This window comes from Mustela nigripes, chromosome 6, assembly GCF_022355385.1.
Source record: "Mustela nigripes isolate SB6536 chromosome 6, MUSNIG.SB6536, whole genome shotgun sequence".
NCBI lineage: Eukaryota > Metazoa > Chordata > Mammalia > Carnivora > Mustelidae > Mustela > Mustela nigripes.
Window position 1 is genome coordinate 141,929,631 of NC_081562.1, and position 24,034 is coordinate 141,953,664.

Consider the following 24,034-nt stretch of genomic DNA (forward strand, 5'->3'; position numbering starts at 1 on the left):
CTCTGATCTGTGTTTCCTGCAGTAGCTTTGGCTTGGTTTGACAAGTGTTCAGTGCAATTTAGTATTTTTGTGCATTTTTTTTTTAAAAAGATTTTTTTTATTTATTTATTTATTTGACAGGGAGAGAGAGAGCGTGAGCCCACAAGCAGGGGGAGTGGCAGAGGGAGAGAGAGAAGCAGACTCCACACTGAGTAGGGAGCCCAATGTGTGGCTGGATCCCAGGACTCTGGGATCATGACCTGAGCCCACGGCAAATGCTTAACCAACTGAGCCACTCAGGTGCCCCTTTTGTGGACCTTTTGAAATCTCATCAGCCACAGCTTGACAACCTGGCGTCCTGAAGCAGGCAGTGAACAGAATGGGTGTTTGATTCAGCCATCTGATACTCAAGAACATCTTAGTAGAAACCTTCAGGGAAAAAAAGTCTCTCAGTTGCATCTGTGTTGCACTGTTATATTCTTCAGGAAAAAACATTTAAGGAGGTACTTATTTAAATTATTTGATTGCAAGAGTCAGTTTCTTTACCTGAGAACACTTCTGCTGGAATAAGGAAATGGTGGTGTTGGTTTCTTGAAATAGAGGTTAGAAATTCAAGTCTTGAATTGTAGCTTGTCTAGGTGAAGAATGCTCCAAAAAATGTGGTGATGTTGTATTCCTGACAAACATTTCCTCTAAAAATATTTGAACCAAAAATGTCAGTCCCTTAGTGTAAAGATACAAGTAGAAGTGATTCTTTATTTTTTAAATTTTTAAGAAAGATTTTATTTATTCATTTGAGAGAGAGACTACAGAAGCTTGACGGGGGAGGGGAGAGAAGGAAGCAGACTCCCCAGCACAAGGCTCTATCCCAGGACCCTGGGATCAGGACCTGAGGTGAAGGCAAACGTTTAACCAACAGAGCCACCCAAACACCCTAGAAGTGATTCTTGAAGTTGAAGGTATTTTCCCAAAGCCTGAGGTTTGAAAATGTAGAGTCAACCCCTTCTATGCCATGTAGCACGTATTATTTGCAGGAAACATTATTATAAAAGTATAGCTATTCATTAGAGAGGTAGTTTTCAGCACCCTTTTTACAAGACACAGAGAAAAACGGAGTTGTTGGAGCCATTACTCAGAGTTGAAAAGGCTCCTGGTAGAGAGATGGGAAGACCAAGTCAGTGGTGCTGTGACTATTCCTGGGGCTGTCAGTGTCTGCAGAACCATGTCGTAGCATTATTTGGAGTCATAAGAAGGAGTCACTCCTTTTTCTTGTGGCCCATCTGGAAGGGACATGGAAGTTAAACTCATCAGAGCAAGTCAAGTCATGCAGAAACAGCTAGACCTTGGTTTTTTTCTCCCTCTTCTTTTTGTATTCTCCAAAGTTAAATTAAGTATTGTTTTGTTTGTTTGTTTAAAGATTTTATTTGTGGGCGCCTGGGTGGCTCAGTGGGTTAAGCTGCTGCCTTCGGCTCAGGTCATGATCTCAGGGTCCTGGGATCGAGGCCCGCATCGGGCTCTCTGCTCAGCGGGGAGCCTGCTTCCTCCTCTCTCTCTGCCTGCCTCTCTGCCTACTTGTGATCTCTCTCTGTCAAATAAATAAATAAAAAAATCTTTAAAAAAAAAAAAAAAAATGTTCTTTAAAAAAAAAAAAAAAAAAAAAAAAAAAGATTTTATTTGTTTGAGAGAGAAAGTGAGCACAGAAGGACAGTGAGAGGGGGATGTGGACTCTCTGCTGAGAAGAGAGCCTATTGTGGGGCTTGATCCCAGGACCCGGACATCATGACCTGTCATGACCTGAGTCGAAGGGAGACACTTAACCAACTGAGCCATCCAGGTGCCCCCATTAAGTACTGTTTTAAGGGTGAATCTAAGGTTTGTTTGTCTGTTTAAGATTTTATTTATTGGGGCGCCTGGGTGGCTCAGTGGATTAAGCCCCTGCCTTCGGCTCAGGTCATGATCTCAGTGTCCTGGGATCAAGCCCCGCATCGGGCTCTCTGCTCAGCAGGGAGCCTGCTTCCCCCTCTGCCTCTGCCTGCCTCTCTGCCTACTTGTGATCTCTCCCTCTGTCAAATAAAATAAATAAAAATCTTTATTAAAAAAAAAGATTTTATTTATTAATTTGACAGAGAGAAGGAGAGAGCACAAGTAGGGGGAACAGTAAAGAGAGAGGGAAAAGCAGACTCCCTGACAAACAGGAAGCCAAAGGTAAATCTAAAGTTCAGCCAACCCCAGTATATGCCTGTTTCCTTAAAATAAGGTCTCTCAGGGAAGGACTAGCCTTACCAACTCAAAGAACTTTGAGTTGTTTTTCAAATACGAATGATATAAAAATTCTGTTTGCTCAAAATAAAAATATGACAAAAGATATTTTGTACTACTTACATAACAGTTCTTAGTGGTTTGTGGCGACCAGGGACATAATTCTGAAACAGAAAATTATGATCATAGAATATTTAAGATATTTTCATTTTAAGCATACAAAAGCATTGAAACAAGATGAACAAAAGTGCTTCTTATGAGGTGTCCTTACAGGACCTCTTTTGGGGAGCAGGTAACTAGCTCATTATTAGGGTATTGTATACAAAGGGCTATTTATAATGAATGGAAATCATATGCTCTTAATAAAGACCAATGTTGCTTCTGAGGGTCATTAGCCTAACAGTCTGTGGAGCCATTTCTCGTTGAACAGCTTGGTGGTTCAGTTCAGCCAGCCTGTGATGGGAGTGATCACCGGGATCGAAGTTAGCTGTGTTGTTAGTTTCTGATGGTGTAGATAATTCATCTGATTTTCCGGTGTTATGCTTGGTGTATGTTTTGGCCTTCATTTCACTTTTTTAATTCCACTGAGATTTATCTAAAATAAACGTGTCTTCTTATTGTTTTTTATTTGAAAATAACCGTTAAAGCTGATGGTGGGATCAGTGTGGAAGGTGGCTGAAAACGGATCACAAAATTATTTTTTTTTCCCAGAGTTCAAAAGTAGTGACAGGTTTCCAGTTTGGAATTCTCACTATAGATGAAGAGACTATATTAAGCAGAATGCTAATACTGTAAGGAATTAGACAAGCAAGGAAGTTTTGGAGTGCCTTTCTTTTAAACTAACATTTTAGCAAGCGGTAAATCCCCCACATGGATGTGATTCTTGAATGTGTTCTCTTCAACTGCAGAGAAAAAGTTGGAGAGAAAATGGAATTCAATAGGCAAATTTTGGCTGAGAGATGCTTATTCTCCAACACTTTGGGGGGAATTTGGTACCTGCACTGACGAGGCTCAGGTCATGAATACTGTAGTCTGTCCATAGATATGCTGGCCCTAAGGAAGGGACATTTTTCTCTTTTTTAAAAAAAAAGATTGTATTTAGTTATTTGAGAGAGAGAGAGAGTATGAGCAGAGAGAGAGGGAGAAGCAGACTCCCCACAGAGCAGGGAGCCCAATGCAGGTCTCGATCCTGGGACTCCAGGATCATGACCTGAGCCAAGGCAGAAGCTTAACCAACTAAGCCACCCAGGCTTTCCCATAATTTTATCTTGTATGTCACTTATTCATTCCTCTGCTTCTTCCATCCTTGTGGTCAGTTTTGGCTTTTTTTTCATCCAGTCAGTTTTGCATCTCTGTTATAGCATTTTTCCCCCCCTAAATGTTAGGTCTTTTATCTCTGTGGGAAGTGACTCCCTGGTGTCTTGTATAATTTTCTCAAACCCTGTGAATATCCTTACGATTGTTGTTTTAAATTCTGGTTCAGAATAATAAATAAATATTATTTATTACATGTATTATTGATTAGATCCCTGGCCGTGACCTCTTCATGTTCTTTCCTTTCGGGTGAATTGCTCCATCTTGGCATTTTGTCTAGGTCTCTGTCTTTTGTGTGTTAAAAAAGCCTGTTATGTTTCCAGATCCCAAGAGTAATGGCTATATTAAGAAGAGGTTATATACTGTCCAGGGCCTGGCACTTCAGGAAGTGTTTCTGGTCTGTGCTGTGTATACTGTGCTGCTTTGGCTCTCTTTCCCTCAGATCAGTCCTCTGCAAAGTTTCTCCTTGCCTGCAAGTGAGATGGTGAGTGTTTGGACCTTGTTCAGTGTGTGGTGAGGTTTTTTTGTTTGTTTTCTAAGATTTTATTTATTTAGGGGGGGGGGGGGGCAAGTGAGCACACCCTTGAGCAGGAAGAGTGGCAGAGTGACAAGCTGACTCCTGCTGAGCAGGGCACTCTGTAGAGTTCCCAATCCCAGGACCCTGAGATCATGACCTTAGCTGAAGTCAGGCACTTAACTGACTGAGCCACCCAGGTACCTCCTGCGTGGTGAGTTTTAACTAGGTGTGTTTTGGTTAGTTTGTTAAAAGAAGGTAGAGCCTATTTCCCCTAGAGCTTAAGCTCTGTAGCACCCAGTGGTCAGTAGGCTGGGTGTGTGTTGGGGGGCCGTGGATGTTGTGCAGTTCTTCCAGGGGAGGAGCCCACTGCTGCTCTGACTCTCAGACACACTTGTCCTACCTAGTTCAGAAGCATCAGCAAAATACAGGATGGGGGCGCCTGGTGTATACTGCTCAAGTCTCGACTGCGGGGCACTGTGCTGCTCACTGACTGATCTGTCCTGATCAATGTGGGAGGGTGGCAGGAAATGTGTCAGCCAGCTATCTTGTCCTTGGAGAGGGGAGTTCACTCTGCTGCTACGCAGGAAGACCTCACAGAAGAGCAAACAATCTTACCTCATTTGTCCCACGTATCCCTCAGATTCCTGTGTTCACCCTGTCTGTATCCCAGTCCTCTGCCCACTGGCAGCCCAATGCTACTGTGTTTTATCTCAGGTGCAATGGCTAGGTTTCAAAACTCCAGTTTTAGTGATCTGTCATGGCACAGACCCACACTGATCCTTTAGAGGAGGGTCTTGCCATGCTGGGACTGGTATTGGTTTGTTCCAGAGGAGCAATCACACAAACATGCAGGTCTTGGGAGTTTATGGTAAAGCACAGTGAAAAGCCTTTGCAGGCAGTTCTGTTGGTATGTTAACGAATGGCAGCCGTTGTCTATTTTGTCCCCAGAAGGGCAGTGCTGCCTCTCCCAAATGTACTCCAAGAAGGGAAACTGTCTCTTCCAGTGTGACCCAGGGGATCCTCAGACCATGCTGTCCACTCCCAGGCCTCTGCTCTCTTTCTCTACAGGAGCACATCTACATCTGCCAGACTACACCCAGTAATGGCTCAGACTTCTAGAACTTTAGTCTTTGAGCTCCACTGCTTGTAAACATGCAATAATCAGCCCCTCTTGTTTCCCCCATCAGTGGTTTTGGAGAAGTGTTTTTCTTGTGCAATGTACTGCACTCTGTTTTTTCTCTTTCTTTCTCTCCTCTCTGCCTCATCAGAGCTCCCTCCCCTCCATAGCACTGGTTATTTTTTCTCTCCCCTAAATCACATCTCTGTATCTCCTATCTCCTCGATGTGGCCTCTTTTCTTCCTCTAGTTGTGCAGTTTGTTCTCTCAGTCCTCATATTGATTTCCCTGAGTGTTCAGAATAATGTGATACTGATCGAGCTGTGTTTGAGGCAAGCATAGGATCCTTCTATTACTCCATCATCTTAACTCCAACCCATATTTTCAATATTACAAAAATTTGCAGAAAACTCCTGTTTTTAGCCAAGATGGAAAGACTAGAATTGTATTTATCCTTCTGTCTAAAACAAGAAAACCAGGCAAAATACATAAAACAACAGTTTTCAGACACTAGATAACAGGGAGTGCAAGACTGTAATCCCTGAGGGAAGGGAAAACACAAGGTGAACCCTAAATTGAACTAGTTCATCAATTCACCAGCTTCCAGGCTGCAGCACAGGGGAACGTAGACAGAGTCTAGATCTTTGACTGAACTGAAGAGATAGATAGGGAGGCCAAAGCCCTAGAATTTGCAGGACAGAGTAGTACAGAAGATAGAACTCTCTAGAGATAGGTTGAGACCTGGAGGAGTCTTTGGCTGAGTTTTGGGTTGTGCATGCAGTAAGAGAGTATAACTGGGTCCAAGAAATGACCTATAGAGTGTAATAGACAAAGTAATTCCTAGACCTTACACAGGATAGGGAATAAATAATTTACAATCCCATAAGCCATAGTGGGAAGATCTTATATTATACAGGGCAATCAGATAGCATTCTCAGAAAATTACTGCCTAATTATGGGATTAAAATCATCCAAAACTAAAGGCTGTTCATCTATCTTAGTAATCTTAAAATCTCAAAAGGATCTAATTTCAAGTACTTACCTATACAGTATTTAAAGAAATTCAACAAAATCCGGTCACCAACAATGTAAAATTCACAATATCTGTCATGTGATTAAAAATTATGAACTAGGGGTGCCTGGATGGCTCAGTGGGTTAAAGCCTCTGCCTTCGGCTCGGGTCATGGTCGCAGGGTTCTGGGATCGAGCCCCACATCGGGCTCTCTGTTCGGCGGGGAGCCTGCTTCCTCCTCTCTCTCTCTCTCTCTCTCTGCCTGCCTCTCTGCCTACTTGTGATCTCTGTCTGTCAAATAAATAAATAAAATATTTTAAAAAATTATGAACTATGCTGGGTGTGCCTGGGTGGCTCGGTCATTAAGCCTTTGGCTTAGGTCATGGTCTCAGGGTCCTGGGATCAAGCCCTGCCTCAGGTTCCCTGATCAGGGGTAAGTCTGCTTCTCTCTCCCACTCCCCCTTCTAGTGCTTCCTCTCTCACTGTGTCTCTCTTTGTCAAATAAATAAATAAAATCTTTAAAAAATTATGAAATATGCAAAGAAACAAGAGAATATGATCCATAATCAGGAGAAAAATAGAGAAATCAATCAATAGAAACAAATCTAGAAATAATAGGTTGAATCTGGGAAGAATAGTATTTAAAACAGACCTTTATCACAAAGATAAAGGAAAACATGGATATGATGAAAAGAGAAAGGAAAACTACATTAAAGGCCCAAATAGAACTTCTTAAAATGAAAATACACCTGAAATTTAAAAATGCACTGTGCAGGATTAAAAGCAGACCAGACACTGCAGAAGAAAATATCAGTGAATTTGAAGAACCAGCAATAGAATCTATAATAGAAGAACAAAGAGAAAACAAAATGAATAGAGTATCAGTTACCTGTGGGATAATGTAAAATGGTCTACGTATGTGTAGATGGGATCTAGAAACAGGCAGGCAGCAAAGAAGTTTTAAAGAAATAATAGCCAAAATATTTTCCAAATTTAATGAAAACTTATCAGATCCTAGAAGCTCAAAGAACCACAAGCAGAATATATACAAAGAAAAACATTACAAGGCACATCATCATCAAATTGCTAAACACCAATGATAGAACATCTTAAAAGCAGCCAGAGAAGGTGCCTGGGTGATGCAATCAGTTAAGTGCCAGATTCTTGGTTTCAGCTTGGGTCATGATCTCAGGGTTGTGGGGTTGAGCCTTGCATCAGGCTCTGTGCTCAGCACAGAGTGTGCTTAAGTTTCTCTCTCTGTTTGCCCCTCCCCCCCAAAATAAAAAATAAATAAGTCTTTAAAAAAACAACAGCCAGAGAAAAAGAACATCATTATATGGAAAGAAAGAATTAAAACATATTTCTCATCAGAAACTATGAAAGTGAGAAAAATATGAAGGGTATCTTTAAAGCACTGGGAAAAAATTGTCAATCCAGAACTACTTAGCCAGCAAAAACATCTTTCAAAACTGAAGTCAAAATAAAGACTTTTTCAGAAAAACAAAGGCTAAGAGAATTTATCATCAGCACAAAGAAGACATTTTTTATATAGCCCATGAGGCAAAGAAGAAAACAAAAGGGAAATTAGAAAATATTTTGAAATGAATGAAAATGAAAATGTATACAATGATGTGGATGGAACTAGAGGGTTATGCTAGCTGAAATAAGTCAGTTAGAGAAAGACAACTGTCATATGATCTCGCTCATATGTGGAACTTAAGAAACAAAAGAAATGAACATAGGGGAAGGGAAAGAGAGATAGAGTAAGATAAAAACACAGAGGAAGGCAAACTATAAAAGACTCTTAATTATAGGACACTAACTGAGGGTTGCTGGAGGGGAGGTGAGGGTGAGGTAACTGGGTGATGAGCATTAAGGAGGTCACTTGATATAACGAGCACTGGGTATTATATGCAACTGATGAATCACTAAATTCTATCCCTGAAACTAACATACTCCACGTTAACTAAATTGAATTTAAATTAAAAAAATTTTTTTAAATGAAAGTATAACATGTAATACTTTGTAGATGCTATTGAAGCATTACTTAGGGGGAAATTTATGACATTAATGCTTTCACTACAAAACAATAAACATCTCAGATGAATTATTTAAGCTTCGACCTAAAGAATAGAAAAAGAGGGCAAATTAAACCCAAAGAAAGCAGAAGAAAAAAATAATAGTGGTACCTGGGTGGCTCAGTGGGTTAAGTCTTTGCCTTTGGCTCAGGTCATGGTCTCAGGGTCCAGGGATCAAGCCTGCATCATCCCTGCTAAGCAGGGAGCCTCATCTGGAACTTGAAGAGGTATTTGTGCATTTTTTTTTTTTTTTTTTTTTTTAGATTTTATTTGTCTGTTTGACACACAGAGAAATCACAAGTAGGCAGAGAGGCAGGCAGAGAGAGAGGGGGAAGCAGGCTCCCTGCTGAGCAGAGAGCCTGATCCCAGGACGCTGAGATCATGACCTAAGATGAAGGCAGACGCTTAACCCACTGAGCCACCCAGGCACCCTGCATCACATGTTTATAGCAACATTATTCACAATGGTTAAAATGTGGAAGCAACCCAAGTGGTGATTAATGAATGGATAAATAAAATGTGGTATGAACAAAACAAACAAACAAACAAAAAGTTGTTATTTCCCAAAGCTCTTGCACATTCCTGTTTTCCCTAACCCTGGACAGGATCTCCCTTACATTTTTATTGCCCATATACAATGCCTTCACAAAGTAACACTCAATGTTTATTAAATAATATTCTAACTGAGAAATCCAGAGGACATTTCCAACCACATCCTCCTTCTTGGAGGACTTAAGGGTTCAGTCTCAGCTTCAAAGAGAGTAGTTGTACAGTTCATTTATTTATCTTAAAAAGGAGTTAATAAAACTTCAATGCAGAAGAATTCTAGACTTTATTATTATTATTTTTTTATTTGACAGAGAGAGAGAGATCACAAGTAGGCAGAGGGGCAGGCAGAGAGAGAGAGAGGAGGAAGCAGGCTCCCCACTGAGCAGAAAGCCCTATATGGGGCTCGATCCCAGGACCCTGGGATCACGACCTGAGCCGAAGGCAGAGGCTCTAACCCACTGAGCCACCCAGGTGCCCCAAGAATTCTAAAGTGCCTTCCAACTCTACGTTCTGTGGGTCCACATTTGCACTGTAGATTGCTTGAACTTTTATCATGTTGTAGTCTCTGGCAGATGTCAGTTTAACATTGAGGGGATTCACGGCTCATTTTTAAGATCTCTGTGAAAGTCACTGCAACTAGCCTTCTATACAAATATTTTTGTTATTTACATTAAGGATTTGTTATTTACATTAAGAATTGTATATTTTATTTTTATACAAATATTTTTATATTTACATACAAGTATTTTTGTTATTTACATCTAGATTTGCTAGAATTTTCAGGGAACATTTTTGTTTTGGAACTATTTTCCTTAGACGATACCACTCTCCTCTCCTGAGCCATTCCAAAGTGGTTCTGTTGATTCCTTATATTAACATCTATTTTCTACTATTACTTTTTCAGAACATGGCAAAAAAGACTTTGGCTTCTGATTTCTTATTCAGAGTCTAGCTAACCAGAAATAAAGAAAATAAAGAAATAAAAATGGGGTGCCTGGGTGGCTCAGTGGTTGGGCATCTGCCCTTGGCTTGAGTCATGGACCCAGGGTCCTGGGATTGAGCCTCACATAGGGCTTTCTGCTCAGCGGGAAGCCTGCTTCTTCCTTTCCCACTCCCCCTGCTTGTGTTCCCTCTCTCTCTGTCAAATAAATAAATAAATCTTAAAAAAAAGAAAATGGACAGTAAAATCTGAAATTATCCTTCTTGAAGAAAACATATGAAAAAATCTTTGCTCTTGAGGCAAAGATTTCCTTTTTTTTTTTTTAAAGATTTTATTTATTTATCAGAGAGAGAGGGGAGAGAGCGAGCACAGGCAGACAGAATAGTAGGCAGAGGCAGAGGGAGAAGCAGGCTCCCTGCCAAGCAAGGAGCCCAATGTGGGACTCGATCCCAGGACGCCGGGATCATGACCTGAGCCAAAGGCAGCTGCTCAACCAACTGAGCCACCCAGGCGTCCTGAGGCAAAGATTTCTTATGTATGATACCAAAGGCTTGATTCACAAAATAACAAAGTGATAGACTGGATTTCATCAGAGTTAAAAACTTTTCTTCAAAAGGCATTAGTAGGGATGCCTGGGTGGCTCAGTGGGTTGAGCCTCTGCCTTCAGCTCAGGTCATGATCTCAGGGCCCTGGGATCGAGCCCTGCATCAGGCTCTCTGCTCAGAAGGGAACCTGCTTCTCTCTCTGCCTACTTGTGATCTCCATCAAATAAATAAATAAAATCTTTTTTTAAAAAAGGGCATTAGTAGGGTAATAAAGAAACAAACTCTCTTAATTTTAGGAAACAAACTGAGGATTGCTAGAGGGTAGGGAGTAGGGAGATGGGGTGACTGGGTGATGGACATTGTAGGGGTATGTGTTGTGGTGAGCTCTGGGTGTTGGGTAAGACTGGTGAATCACAGACCTATACCCCTGAAACAAATAATACATAATATATTAATATATAATGTTAATTTAAAAAATTGAAAAAAGAAACAAACTGAGAAAGGGAAAAAATACTTGTAGAAAACATATATGATAAGGACTTTTATCAGAATGTGTAAGTAATTCTCAAAAGTCAATAGTAAGAAAGTAAAAAATAATTTTTTTTAATGGGCAAAGATATTTCACCAAAGAAGATACAAATAGGTAAAATAAGCACATAAAAAGATGCTCAACACAACATCCTTAGACATTTGGGAAATCTATAAATAAAAATAACAATGAGATACCTCTGTACACCCATAGAATGGCTAATTGTTGTATACTTAGAAATATAAATTTGATCTTTGCCCCTGGTTCCTGACACAGAGCTCCTAAAACTCTTGTAATCTGTCGAGTGATAGGGATGCTAGGAACATCTGTTGCTCTAATATTTGGTCTTTGGTCTTGGTTTCTCACATAGGGCTCCTACCTCCCCTATAATATTCTGAGCGACAGGAACACCTTTTGTTTTAATATGGCACCTCTTGGGACACCTGAGTGGCTCTGTCGGTTAAGCATCTGCCTGTGGCTCAGGTTATGATCCCAGAGATCAAGCCCTGGCATCAGGCTCCCTGCTCAGCAGGAAACCCGCTTCTCCCTCTCCCACTCTCCCTACTTGTATTCCCTCTCTCACTATGTCTCTCTCTCTCTCTCTCTCTCTCGTTTTCTGTCAAATAAATAAATATATTCTTTAAGAAAAAAAAAAAAAGGCACCTCTCTGTGGTCTCCTGGATAGCTTCAGGATGGGGGCTGGTCATCAGGAAGACCAGGCCATGATTAAAAGCTTAGAAATTTTAGGGGCACCTGGAAGGCTGCCTTCAGCTCAGGTCGTGATCCCAGGACCTGGGATCAAGCTCAGTATCAAGGTCCCTGCTCAGTGGAGAGTCTGCCCCCCTCAACTTGTGTACTCTCTCTGTCAAATGAATACACTTAAATATTTAGGGGCCTCTGGGTGGTTCAGTTGGTTAAGTGTATGCCTTTGGCTCAGGTCATGATCTCAGGGGCCTGGGATCAATCCCCGCAAGGTGTTCCCTGCTCAGTTGAGAGTCTGCTTCTTCCTCTTCCTCTGCCCCTCCCTCTCTCTCATGCTCTCTCTCTCTCTCTTTTTCTCTCTCTCTCAAATATATAAATAAAATCTTTAAAAATTAAAAAGAAAGGAAGCTTGGAACTATTAGCCCAACTCCTGGTCCTCTGGGGGCTGGAGATTGCCTACATGATGCAGACTATAAAAATCTCTAAACTATGGGATTCAGAGTTTCCAGGTTGGTGAATATATCCCTGTGCTAGGACGGTGGCACACCCCAACCCCAACAGACAGAAGCTCCTGTGCTTGGGATCTTTCTAGACCTATGCATCTTTTCATCTGATTGTTCATTTGTATTCTCTATGATAAACATGAGTTTAAAAAAAAAAAACCCTGACCATCCGTAGAGACTGCATGAACCTCCAAGCTATTAATTATATTCAGAAAGTCTCTTTTTATCATCTAAATGAATGTTTCCAAATTCTGCATGCTAACAACTCAGATTCAGAAATTTCCAGTGAAATACACAGCCAGTCTTAGAAATCAGTACTAAATTATAAGCTGTCATGCCTGTGTGTGGGTGACTGGGTTTACCAATCATAAAAAATAATCTCTATTACCAAAATGTTACGTTTCATTTAGGAAAATGACAACCACATGATGGCACTATAACCTACAAAATAAGAGGTGGTCAATTTATGAAGCCTAAGAACTTGGTAAATTCTAGTTAAAATACTTGTTATTGATGAAGCATGCTTACAAATAAGGCATTTTATACACAGATAATATGGATATCATTTACCTCATGTTTTACAGAGACATACTGGTGAATCCTTCACTTCAGGTACATTTTTCACATGACTCAATAATAGCATCTTAGTTTTCGTCTTACTAGAAAACAGTTATTAAACATTTCTAGCACATAGCACTGAACTAGATAAGTCAAACAAAAGCAAACAAACAGATATTTAGAAGTCTGGTGTGAGCATTCACCTGTTTTGGAAGCTATTTAATGCATTCTCCATAACATCATGTCCTCTTAAAGGTTATTTTAAGGGATAATTGAGAAGAGGGAAACAGTGCCATCACAAAGTTAAATGTTGGTAGGGAGGGGTGCCTGGGTGGCTCAGTGGGTTAAACCTCTGCCTTCAGCCCAGTTCATGATCCCAGGGTCCTGGGATCGAGCCCCGCATCGGGCTCTCTGCTCAGCAGGGAGCCTACTTACCAACAACACCCCCCTGCCTGCTTCTCTGCCTACTTGTGATCTCTGTCGGTCAAATGAATAAATAAAATCTTAAAAAAAATTTTTTGGCAGAGAAATAGGCTTTATACACATTGACGGGGATGCCTGGGTGGCTCAGTGGGTTAAAGCCTTTGCCTTCGGCTCAGGTCTTGATTCCAGGGTTCTAGGATCGAGCCCTGCATCAGGTTCTTCACTCAGGGAGGAGCTACTTCTCCTCTTTCTCTCTGCCTGCCTCTGTGTCTACTTGTGATCTATGCCTGTCAAATAAATAAATAATCTCTTAAAAAAATACATGTTGACATTATTACTTAATTACAATTATGGTAAATACAAAAGAGATGCCTAAATAAAATGAAAACATAAATGGTTAAAGGGTCTTAATCCAGTCTCCAAATAAAAGGAAGCTTCAGTGAAGGGATAGTGAATGAGTCAAGCTCTGAAGGATGGATTGAAATTAAACAGGTGAAAGAAGGGGAAAAGCATTATAATCACAGGGAACAGCATGTGCAAAAGTCCTGAAATAGCATAGTTCCGTAATAGAGAACATTAAAAAATCCATCCCATGTTGATTGATCTATACAAGTCAAGATTTAGTTCAGAATGTTTTATTATCAATTCATAGGTGAACTACATTTTAAATTTGATAAAAAATTAATGTTTAGAAGGAAAAATATTTTCCATGACAAAAATAGTATAAATAATTGTACCATGAAGCCTATATAAGCCATACTGTAATTACAATGGACTGTTCTCCTTGAATGATGCATGTCCTCCGTGAATAATTCTCAGTGCCTTTGCATTATAAATAATTAACAAATAGAAGAAAGATAAAGTAGTAATTTAAGAGTTAATTAAAAAGAAGTAACTTAAAACCTATTTTGTATGCTGCAAATTAAAAAAGAAACTTCAGGTGATCAAATGAGGACTTCTGGAAATTCTAAATAGAACTATGCATATTAAAGAGGTTTTTTAGAGATCAAGAGCATTGGCTCTTTTTTAGCCTAACTTTATTTTAAAACTTGAAACTTTTTTTTCCCTTGGTACAGTTTGTGTTATTTACTCACTCGTTTGCCCAAGAAGCATGATTAGACGTGTGTTATGGCTTCCTATATTAAATAGAATCAGAGAAAGAAAGAAGACGGGTTTATTCGCCCTCCTTTAGCAACTAAGCAGGAGTTCAAAAGAGGAAAGGAGAAACTAAGGGTGAGCACAGGGGTGTGTCACAGGTGTGGCTGTTTAAGAAGGCACAGAATCCCAATTACAGAGAGAGAGCACTGCAGCCTATAGGGGACCTGAGTGTGAAATATGAGCTCTCAAAGGCACAGGAAAGGGAGTGTGGTAGGTATTTGAAAAACCTCTCCGGGGCGCCTGGGTGGCTCAGTGGGTTAAAGCCTCTGCCTTCGGCTCAGGTCATGATCTCAGGGTCCTGGAGTCTCAGGGTCCTGGCTCTCTGTTCAGCAGGGAGCCTGCTTCTCTTCCTCTCTCTCTGCTTCCCTGTCTACTTGTGATCTCTGTCGAATGAATAAACAAAATCTTAAAAAAAAAAAAAAAATCTCTCCAATGAATAAAGTAATAGAAGAAAAGGAAGGTATAACAGAAGCCCTTTCCCCTGGTTATAGGTGGTGAGATCAGTCAGGGATATTTAATAGCATCCTGTGGCTTGACTCAACTTGGGTTTGTAGAGAAGTAATCAGGTGTTTTAAAGGGAAAATGAGGGAATAAGGAGGGGTGTGAATGGAGCTTCACAAAGTCAGAGAAGTGATCAGTTACAAAAAGGGACAAGGCAGCGTGGATCATTTGGATTTGTTAACTGGTGTCCTTCTACAGAGATTAGGAAACAGGGGCCAATGTGGGGCTCGATCCCAGGATCCTGGGATCATGACCTGAGCTGAAGGCAGCCACTTAACTGACTGAGCCACCCAGGCACCCCTACTAGACGATTTCTAAACATTTCTACCACTTCTTCTACTATATTATAAATGTGATATAAATTGACTATATAAATAAGGATAGCTAATAGTTCTGAGCATTGTACTATATTAAGCCTTAAATTATTTATTAATTCTTCACAAACACATTATGGAGCCAAAAAGAAAAGGAGGCTGAGAGGGGTTAAGGACATAGAAGAACAATTGTGACACAGAGGTCTTTTCCAATGTGTTGGTAGTGATAATCTCTTTTTTTAAAAATGCTTGGCCTCTCCCTTGTTCTAGTTCTTAAAGACTTGAATGGTATATAAATATATACATATATGTATGTGTATGTATACACACACACACACACACACACACACACACACACACATATACCCATTCTTCTACCATTTTACTTTTCCTCTCTTATTTTCTCCTTCTCTCCCCTCTAAACTTTTTGCTAATAATCTGATTTAGGATTCCAGAACATCAACTCTAAGTTATACCCCTGACAACTCCTCTCCTGTGTTGGCCTAGTCTCTTTTTCCTTCTTTTTGGTCTGATCTGTTGCCCATTTCAGCATCTGAATCAACTCAACCTAATGCTTTTTATCCAGCTCTTGCTAGCTCTTGATATCTGTTTTTAGTTTGGCTTACCTTGAGTTCTCCTTATTCTGACAACCATCTATCTGAGTCTTGATAGCTGCCATTTCAGTGTAATGGAAATTAGTCTTTAGAATCTTGTCCTGACCAAACAGTTGTTGAAATGAGCTCTCTTGGTCATGGGAGATGTTGTCATATTTCAATCCAGTAACTTTCTAATCTTCTCTTAACATGGTGCTCAATTCTTTTAAAGTGTCTTAAATAATAGTCATTGGATTTAATTCTGGGGCTAGTTTCAAATTTCTTTTTTAATAATTAATAAAGTAATTAGAAAGCAGTTCATATGCTCAATGAATTATCATTCATATATTTGCCATGCTGGTATTCCTCTAGCATCTCATTTACATAGTTAAAAGTACAAAAATAAAAGAAACACTAATTACCATCATTCTTATATCAAAAATATTTGGAGAACAGAATGAAGTTGCTACATGAATTCTAAAAAATCCTGCAATTTCCAAGGCTGAACAGTGGTCAACTTTAGCCAAGCTTCTTAGTTTTCCAGGACTTACGGTTCTGACAATAGCTACAATGTGATTTTATGTGGAAAAAAACAAATCTTGGCAGGCAACTGAATCTGTTGTCAATAAAAACATGTAGGAAACATTGGAAAGTATGTTTTCATTATATTTTTATGATTTAAAAAATTACAATAGTTTAAAGACTGCAAACAATCTCCCAGTTTTAAAGAATTCAGTGGTGTGAGGTTGTATAAATAAATACTTTAGATATTCTGGTGAGTTCAGAGCCATTAGATTTGGATGTTTAAGTTTATAAAGCTCAAAAAACAAAGAACACATACCCATATGAAAGGATATTTTCCATGTTGGAACCTAGGACTGTTAACTTTCTGGTAGAATGAAAGATTTCTTCCCAAAGAGCAAATTGGAGACATCATAAATCAAGTATATATTATGTTGACTTGTTTTACTTTTCTCAGATATTTAAACTAAGCACAATATATTTGTTTGTTTTAAATCCTGAAGCTTGAATAGAAAGGGCCTGTGTAAACTACTTTCAAATGAATCCATTTTCTCTCTCACCTGTGGTAAATTGGTAAATAAAGTAGGTCGGTAGTCATTTAAACAATGCAAAATTCTGAAAACTTGTGGTATAATAGAAGTAGTATAGAATTAAAAGTCACAAAGCCTGGGGGCACCTGGGTGGCTCAGTGGGTTGAACATCTGCCTTAGGCTCAGGTCATGGTCTCAGGGTCCTGGGATCAAGCCCCGCTTTGGGCTTTCTGCTCAGCAGGGAGCCTGCTTCCCAGCCCCCCAATAGCCGTGCCTGCCTCTCTGCCTACCTGTGATCTCTCTCTCTTTGTCAAATAACTAAATAAAATCTTAAAAAAAAAAAAAAAAGTCACAAAGCCTGGATCCTAGTCCTGCTATTACTACTCATTAGCCAAAGTAAACATTATAATTACTCAGCCTCTACTTTCTTTTCTTTTTTCAAAAAAATTTTATCTTTTTGAGAGAGAGCATGTGTAGGGGAGAGAGGGGCAAAGGGAGAGGGGGAGAGAGAATCCTTAAGCAGCCTCCCCGCTAAGCACAGAGCCTGAATGTGGGGCTTCATCCTAAAACCCTGAGATCATGACCTGAGTGGAAATCAAAAGAGTCACACTTGGCCGACTGGGCCACCCAGACATCCCTCCACTTTCTAATTTATAAAATAAAGGAGTCAAATGATATTTTTAAGACTTTCTAGAGCTTAGAGCCCACAAAAGTCAATGAAGGAACTTGTACAAGTCATAAAGTATTAATTATAGCTAACATTTATTCAGTGCTTACTTCGGGCCAAGCACAAAATTCTACACACTTACACATGAATTTTCATAATAACCTATGAGGCAGGTAATAATTTCACCCCCATTTAACAGGTGAAGAAACTGAGGCATAGAGAGGTTTAGAAACTTGCCTAACATTTCCACAGCTAGTAAAGTAACAAAATTGGAATTTTAACTTAGAATTCTGGCTCTAGATCCTGACAACAATCACTAATTGCAGGCAAAGAGGAGATAGATTATTTCTAAAGAGGATGAGTAAAGGAGATAGTATCTTTTTGGGGGGGGGCGCTGTATCTTTAACAGGCAGATAGAGAACTTGTGAGAAAATCGGAGTGAATAAAAGCAAAAAAGATTGGAAAATGTAAGGTAATTATCTGGAACAGTAAGTAGTAAGGTTTGGCTAAAGTGCTGCCTAGTTATAATCTTGCAGCTCACTAGACTGATCTGGGGATCTTAAAAGAGGTAGATTTCCAGGCCCTTTCTTTGGGGATTCTGACTTAGTAAGTGGGCCTACCACCTGGGTACAACCATTTGACAAGCTCTTCACATGACTCTGATGTGCCACAAGGTATGAGGACCAGTGTGGTACAAAACACAAGGGACTAACATGGAATAGTGCTGTAAACTTAAGTTGGACCCACATAATGAAAGGCTTTATGCTAAACTTAGCCAATAAAATCTCACTGAAGTTTTTTGTTTGTTTTAACTAATTTTTTTTTTTGTTTTTAGAATATGTAATGCATACATGTAGTAGAAAATTCAAGAGGTCACCAAAGGGAATTCAATCTCCTTTCCACCTTTGACTCCTTAAGTCCCAGTCCCTCTAATCATTCAAGATTATTTATTTTTATTAATATATTGTATTATTTGCCCCAGGGGTATAGGTCTCTGAATCATCAGGCTTACACATTTCACAGCACTCACCATATCATTTACCCTCCCCAGTGTCCATAACCCAATCACCCTCTCCAATTATTCAAGATTTTTAAAAAGAAAAATCAAATCACAAGAGCGATGTATTGGAAAAATGAAACAGAAATACTTAGGTGAACTATATTGGCGGCAAGCATGACCCCAGTCACTGGTAATAGTGGGAATGAGAAGGAAAGGACGGATACAAATTGAGGTGTTAGCATATAGCCTAGAACATGGCATACACTTCAAATTATCACCTAAATGGATCCTCAATGATAAGAGTACAGAATGACCAAAATGACTCCAAGGTTTAGAGGCAGGATGACTGAGAACTGAAAAGTGTCAGTATCATTGTTGAAACCCCAAAAACCATGATTCAAGAATGGAGAGGAAAGATGATATGGGTAGTTCTGAATATGTTGAGTTTAAAATGATCATAGGCAGGACGCCTGGGTGGCTCAGTGGGTTAAAGCCTCTGCCTTCAGCTCAGGTCATGATCCCAGGGTCCTGGGATCGAGCCCCGCATCAGGTTCTCTGCTCTGTGGGGAGCCTGCTTCCTCCTCTCTCTGCCTGCCTCTCTGCTTACTTGTGGTTTCTCTGTCAAATAAATAAATAAAATCTTTAAAAAAAATAAAATAAAATAAAATGATCATAGGCTATGCAAGTGGAAACTTCTATCAGGGGGTCGGAAATATGATTTGGGGCGAGGAAAGGAAGTTGGGATGTTGGGATATAACTTTAAGAATTTTCTTTTCAATAGAAATGAGAATAATGGGGCTCCTGGGTGGCTCAGTGGGTTGGGCCTCTGCCTTCGGCTCTGGTGATGGTCTCAGGATCCTGGGATCGAGCCCCGCATCGGGCTCTCTGCTCAGCAGGGAGTCTGCTTCCCCATCTTTCTCTGCCTGCCTCTCTCCCTACTTGTGATTTCTCTGTCAAATAAATAAATAAAGCTTAAAAAAAAAAAAAGAAATGAGAATGATGAAATAACTAAGGAGGACAATGTAGAAGATGATTAAGAGCAGAAAATTCAGATCTACATTAGGGAAGCAAAGATGAGTGAAACCAGGGGAATCAAATGTCATGGAAACTCAGGGAGAAGACATTAAGAAGGTAGGATTAATTAGGAAAAAAGGTCAAGGAAGCTGAAGAATGAAAAAAAAAAAACGTTTTGGATTCTGTAATCAGAAATCTGTCTGGCTGGTGGGGTGGTGGGAGGTTAGTGGGTGGAGAGGGCAAAAGTCAGATAGCCAGGAAATAAGAAATGAGTAGGTGGTGAGGAAATGAATATAGCAAGTGCCTTCTTTCTTGAGAAGTTTGATAATGAGAGATGGCAAGAGATGGTACGGTAGGCATATGGGCAAACAATGTAATATGAATGTATACCGTAGAGCTGGCAAGTCTGTAGCCTTTCTAGTGGGAGCAGCAGTATCAACAGTTTTCAAGTAGAGACCAGATGTGAATACATTTGCAGGCAGAGGAGAAGGAGCCAAGAGGAAGAAAGAATAAAGGTACAAGACAGCAGATAATTGAGCTAGATCTGATATGGGAAAGAAATGACATCTATCTTATAAACTGGTTTTAGAAAGGAGAGGAGGAAGGTGTTCCTCCTGATGCATAAAGGGAGGGATGATTTAAGATATTTTGATGTGAAGGGAGAGTATATGGGTGTGACTGACAGCCTGTATTTTCTCAGGAAAGTAGGTGTTCTAGATGTCCCTCCTCAACAGAGAACTATTGCTTAGGTGAGGAACCCAAATATCTGGACACTGGCCAAGTCCAATAGCTAGCTTTACTATCCGTTTCAAGTTTTTATTTAAATTCTAGTTAGTTAACATATATGATAAAATTGGTTGCAGGTGTAGAATTTAGTGATTTAGCACTTACATATAACACCCAGAGCTCATCACTAGTGTTCTCCTTAATGCCCATCACCCATTTTGGCCAGCTTATTTATTAAGCACATATATTATGGTAGATACTTTAATCTCTTTTGCTAAGATTTTATTTATTTATTTGACAGACAGAGATCACAAGTAGGCAGAGAGGCCGGCAGAGAGAGAGGGGGAAGCAGGCTCTCAGCTGAGCAGAGAACCTGATGCAGGGCTCAATCCCAGGACCCTGGAATCATGACCTGAGCCGAAGGCAGAGGCTTAACCCTCTGAGCCACCCAGGCACCCCACTTTATTTAATCTTTATAACAATGCTAAGGAGTAGGTACTATTATTCTTCCCATTTAAAAAATTTATGCCTTCCTAACCCACTCTTCTTTATCCCATTTTAAAATTTTCTATCTTTATTATAGGTAATGAGAAAGTGAAAAATCACTTATTTGCATTTCTAATGAAATGTTTGAATTATTTGCAAGGGATACCCCTGAGAGGTAGGTGATTTGTCCTCAGAGCTCAAGTTTATTTTAGAGTCCTTTACTATGGGGAGGAAGCATGATGCCCACCCGCTCAGGGATATCTATATCCTAATCCCTGTATCCTGTGTACAAATCAGTTCACATGGCAAAGGGAAATAAGGATACAGATAGAATTAAGGTTGCTAATCAGCTGATTTTGATATGGGAAGATTATCCTGGTTACCAGGGTGGGCCCAATGTAATCACAAGGTTTTAATAAGTAAAAGAGGGAAGTGAGAGACAGAATCATGGAGATGGCAGCAGGAGAAAGACTCAACCAGCTGTTGCTGGCTTTGAAGTTGGAGGAAAAGGGCTATCAAGCAAGGAATGTGGGTGGTCTCTAGAAGGAAATGGATGCTTCCCTGGAGCGGACAACCCCTTGATTTTAGCCCACTGAGACGTGTATTGAGCTTTTGGTCTATAGGACTGCCAGATAATAAATATGTGTTGTTTTAAATAACTAAGTTTGTGGTAATTTGTCATAGCAGCAATAGGACCCTGCACGTATCTTTCCTGCGGCTATGTCATGCCCTTTTCTCCTTAGACCCCAGGCACTACTCTTCCCCTACTCTCAAGGAGTTGACATTTATATCTTCGTGAATGTTGATTTATCACTTACATCTTTAACTATCTATGTAAAGAACCCAACAAACAAGTAGGTGGAGAACAACGTTTTGGGGAAGGCGAATGATCACAATTTCCACTCAATTCTTGTAGCTGAAAATCTATTCATCCTGCACTGGTCAACCTTGACCACAGTGAATGGTAAGATTTTGAGGGTTTGATAATCCTGTTTTATTCTCTTTCCTTCTAATGACCCCTTTTTTCCTGAGCTAAAATGAGATGTATTATCTACATATAATTATTCTGTGCCCACCTTGTCTAACCATATACACGAAAAGGACTTGGTCATTTAAAAAATTTATTTCTGTTAATGTGCTAAAGTTCCTCATTAATATTTGCAAGCGGTGGAGATGAGCACCGTCTACTTTATTGCAAGAGGAACTTTTATGTCAAAGGGGGAAGTGAACTTACCAGATTTTTATTCTTTTATCTCTGCTAGTATGCATTACAGCTGGAAGTAGTTCAGGTTGGCCAAAATCAGGGACTGAAGAGAGTTCAGAATTTTCTCCAACACTACAGAGATTCTGTTGTTTCACAAAGCTTCCCTTCTCTATCTGCACTGTTGATGTGTTTCTATTCTTTCTCAGCAGTTTTTCAAGTGGTGTCCTTCACACTGGTCTCCCGCACGACACATTCCTGGCTACTATAAAGTTGGGTGGCAATCATTGTTTGAATTCCTTTTTCCTGATCCTAAAGAGACTTGTCTTTAGGCTACGAAGCCTCCCTCTCGGAGGGCTTACTCAGCCTTACAATTTAGTACGTTCTGAGTATTTATAAATGGGTTCCTAGAGTACAGCGGGTCAGAAACGTTCCTCTTACTGGAAAGCCCTCAGTTTAGGGGATAAAAACGAAACTCTCCTCATTTAGAGGCAGGGATTTCTGCGTGTCACCAAATGCCCTCCTTTCCTCTGTCACATCTCCAAGTGGGAACTCGCTGTTTCTCCACGGCCCTGACGCACAAAGTCACTGGGGAGGCGGCAGCAGGCTGGGGAACAAGGACAGCCAGTTGGACTTCCCTGAAGGCTCGAGTCCAGAGGGATACCCGGGACTTAGAAGCGTTTTTCTAAATGGCAGACGCTGCAGGAGCGCGGGAGTGGGTATGCTCCAGGGGGCCGCTCCACAGACCTGGGGGAGGGATCAGCAGGACGCGCCCTTGGCCGGAAGGACCCACAAAGCTCGGGACCTCAGCTTGGGTTGAGGATGGAGCCGCCCTAAGCGACCTCGAGATACAAACCCCAGCGACCGCCGTTAGCTTTGTTTGCAGCCAACTAGCCCTCGGACGCGCGCGCGGCGAAGCAACTTCCGGTTTCCAGGCCTCCCCACAAGCCCAGCCCCGGACTCGGTCTTCCTCCCCGCGCAGCCCAGTTCCTCCTCCCGGCCCCGCCCACCTCCCTGGTCCGCCTCTTCGCGCTAGGGCCACGCCTTGGCACTCCTCCCCACCACTTAGGCCCCGCCCTCTGGCCTCTCATTTTCCCCCTCCTCCCCTCCCCCCGTTCCATTTAATTGTTGGATTGTCAGCGCTGCACTCCCGCTGGTGGCCGGCAGGGGGCAGAGTTCGAGTTTGGATTTTTTTCCGCCGGGCGTCCCCGGGGAGGCAGTCGCGGAGTGGGGGAGGGGAGGGCGGGGCGCGAGGACGCGGTTCTGTCGGCTGCTGCGCTACTTTTGGTCTCGGCTCGGCGGGCAGGCCGCGGCTGCCGCATCAGAGCTGACGTGGGGGCGACGTGGGGCCGCCGCCGGCGCCGGCGCCGGGTTGCTGGGCGGCGGCGCCGCTCCTGAGCGGCGGTCGGGCTCGCCGTCTCCACCTCCTCCCGTCCGTAATCAGTGACGAGGTCCGCTACGTAAATCCCATCGCGGCGGGTAAGTGGCGCGCCGGCCCGGGACCTAGAGACCTCGGAGCCGGCGACGCGGCGCAGGAGGCGGAGGCAGGAGGCGGAGCGGAGCCGGGTCGACGGGTCGGGGGCCTCGGGGCCCCGGAGCGGGGGCGCTGGGGGCTCCGAGCCCGAGGGGGAGGGCGGGGAGAGCGGGAGCAGTGCGGCCTCCCGGTGGCGGCGGCCGCTCTCTTGTCCCGCTCCGCCCGCGGGGTGCCTTCGGGTTAGTGCAGAGCTCTGCCGAGCGGGAAGCGGGCTGCTCTGCTCTCGCAGCCCTCCCTGACTCCTTTTGAACTTGGTACAAGTTGGGCAAGTCCTTGGGGAAAAGCCTCACTGCTCTGATGAGTGGGGTTCTCCCTCTCTGAGAAGAAAAGGAAACGAGAAGTAAGGACGTTGGTTTTATCTACCACAGCCGACGATTAGTAGCACCTTTGTCTCAATTATGTGGACTTCGTTTAGATAGAAATCAGCGTTAACCCATTTCTTCTCCGAAACATGAGTCGGGGACACCGGTGTGGAGTCACTTAGTCCCCAGACACGACAGAGCTGATGAAATAGTGCGGAGACTTATATAATAGCCGCGAAGAAGGAACAGAACCCTGACAGCTGATAGAAATTGCAGTTTCTCTTGTTCTTTACCTTTGATTTGTGCCTTTTTAGAAGGCACCTAGCAAGGTTCCCAGAGCATGCTGGACAGGGAGTAGACACATTATTCAACATAGTTCTTTATCCTGCTGCACGCATACCAGGTCCCCCTAACTTGAAAATCGCTGAGACCTTCCGTGTACAGCGCTCAGGAAAGCAGCTG

At 41.7% G+C, this 24,034-nt stretch overlaps 1 protein-coding gene and 1 long non-coding RNA gene across 9 annotated transcripts in view; one reads left to right on the plus strand and one right to left on the minus strand.

The window, feature by feature from the left end:
- Positions 1-886: 886 nt before the first annotated feature.
- LOC132020920 (uncharacterized) lies at positions 887-22,707 on the minus strand. Its single transcript, XR_009405149.1, has 3 exons — positions 22,593-22,707; positions 2,362-2,402; positions 887-1,259 (listed from the first exon to the last, which is right to left on the minus strand). It is a non-coding gene; the product is annotated as an uncharacterized LOC132020920 (long non-coding RNA).
- Positions 22,708-22,890: 183 nt separating this feature from the next.
- Positions 22,891-24,034, plus strand: part of CREM (cAMP responsive element modulator) — a 71,105-nt gene continuing 69,961 nt past the window's right edge. The window contains exon 1 of one of the 8 annotated variants that reach the window (XM_059404397.1): positions 22,891-23,215. The gene's annotated coding sequence lies outside the window, so the exon portion shown is untranslated. The remainder of the gene's footprint in view (positions 23,216-24,034) is intronic. The other 7 variants (XM_059404400.1, XM_059404396.1, XM_059404403.1 and 4 more) reach the window with 7 other exon arrangements.